Source organism: Ananas comosus, linkage group 21, assembly GCF_001540865.1.
Source record: "Ananas comosus cultivar F153 linkage group 21, ASM154086v1, whole genome shotgun sequence".
Lineage (NCBI taxonomy): Eukaryota > Viridiplantae > Streptophyta > Magnoliopsida > Poales > Bromeliaceae > Ananas > Ananas comosus.
The window spans coordinates 6,999,987-7,002,524 of record NC_033641.1 but is presented as its reverse complement, the minus strand read 5'-3'; positions in this window follow the sequence as shown (position 1 = coordinate 7,002,524).

Here is a 2,538-nt window from a genome sequence, read left to right as displayed (position 1 = left end):
TAGAAGGGACTCGCCATCCCCACTTTCGGGACCAACCGCTGTAATAGCTTGTTGGTGGATCATCTGGGAAGCTAGGAACGGTACGATCTTCAGATCGGTCAAGCCAGACCCATTGCTGGGTATACATAAGATCAAACTGTTGATGGACCAATGGAAGTACTATCTGTCATTAAATATGCACCACTGTAATCGCTAGGATTCTTCTTTTTTCTTTTTTTTTCTTTTTTTTTTTCTTTTTTCAACTCTTTCGAGGCCCGTGTTGCCTCACCTCTGTAGCTTAGTTCACTTTTTCAATGAATGAAGCAGGTAGCGTGCTACCTATTCCTCAAAAAAAAAAAAAAAAGTAATTCTAGACCTAACTCTCTATTTACTCATATATCCTCTCTCTCATCTCTCTTCTTCTCGTGCTTCTCTCTTCCTAACTATCTTATTATATTAACTATATTTTCCTGATTATTGTTAGGTCTTGTGTGCTATTAGGGCCGGAGTAAGGCCATCCGTGGCTCCGTGCTCCTAAGCCGTTTTCATGATAGAGCTTCCGAATCGCATCGCTCCGTTAGACTTGTTCCTACGTATTGGAACTATCTAGCAAAATAAATATTTTGTGATTTTTCCAGGATGATCATTTTATTCCTAGCGATCGAGAATTGGTTAAGATCAAAATTTTTATGGTTTGATGTATACGATTTGCTAGAGTTTAAACCGGTGTAGAAGTGATTCAATCAGATGGAAATTTGATAGAAATTTTTAGTATTACTATTTACAGCTACATTAAATGATGAATATATTTGATCGGAAATTTCTTAATGCGTATAACACCACTTTTTGTGAGATTTTATTTTCAGAAGCCATATTCTTTTTGGCTGTTTTAATTTTGCAACCCTTCGATCGAATCGTTAAGTCAAATGATTTTGGAAAATCACAAAATTTATTTTCCTAGATATTCAAATATGCTAGCATCAACGTTGATGAGACTGATCTGTCGATTCGAAAGCTCCATCATCGAAAACGGCTTAGGAGCACGGAGGCCTCCGTGCTCCTAATAGCACACAAGACCTGCTCTATATATATATATATATATATATATATATATATATATATATATAGTAGAGCTATTATACTTTTTTAGGAGTGTAGAGCACTTTGTACTCATAAATTATTTTTGATGATGGAGCTTCCTAATTGATGATCCATACTGTTACATATAATTAGAGCATTTAAAATTTCTAGAAAAAATTTTGTAATTTTTTAAAATTATAATAAATTCTATCAAACGGGTATAAAATGAACAATCAAAATCAAACGACTTTCTAAAAATAAAAGATCAGATACTTCAATTTAAGATCGGAGTTGTTAATCTTTATCTAGATAGTGAATATAATTTTTTATCAAATTCAACCGATTTCAATTTTTTTATACTCTTAAACTAGCAAGGATCGCATACTGACTATTAAAAGTTGTCAACTTTGAGATCTTTCGATTGTAACGTAAATAATATCGAAAAATCATGAAATTTAGTTTCTAAAAGTTTTAAATATTCTAATAATGTTTAATAATATGAATCATCGATTCGAAAGCTCTATCAATCGAAAATGACTTATGAGTATGAAGTCGATTGTACTCACAAGAGTATAGTAGCTGGACTCTCTCTTTCTCTCTCTATAAATAGGCTGGAATGCTTCTAATAGCGCTAATCCATTAGTGTTTGTGAAATTTTGGTCACAGAAACACTTGATATTTCTTTTTAAAATAAACTATTTAAAATTTAAAAATAAATTATTATAGCATTATTTTTACTATCTATAACTCTATATGAATCCCCAATAAAAATGATGACGTGGCAAGCCCTCCTTTTTTTAGATTTTTTATATTTTTTTGCTCTCTTTGAACCAACTTCTCCTCTTCCTTCAACCGTTTCTCTTTTTCATATGACATTTATCTTTTGCTCTCTTTGAACCGACCTCTCCTCTTCCTTCAACCGTTTCTCTATTTTATATGACATTTTATCTTTCCAATGTGACCGTTTCTCTTTCCTATATGTAAGTTATCTTCTCCATGCGACCGTTTCTCTTTTCCATATGACAATTTATTTTTCCGGCCATGCAACTATTTCTCTTCGCCATAATTTCATATGATATTTTATCTTTCCAATGTGACTGTTTCTCTTTTCCATATGAAAGTTATCTTTTCCATGCGACCGTTTCTCTTTTTCATATGACAATTTATTTTTCTGGCATGCAACCATTTCTCTTCCCCATAAATTGTGGTTTCTTCGCTTCTTCATTGCCATTTTCTTTACCATCTTGCCTTTTTTTAATACAAATTAACCAATTCTCTACTTTTATTTATCTATAGAATTCTTCAGCATGTTTAATAATATAATCTGTACATTCTTTCATGTTGGATTTGCACAAGTGTATTGATTTTTATTTTTTATTTTTTCAGTACCATCCTGATGTCGATAAACAGCCTGGAGTTACTAAAAAAGTTCAAGATGATAAGCGTGCGAGTATATATATATATATATATATATATATA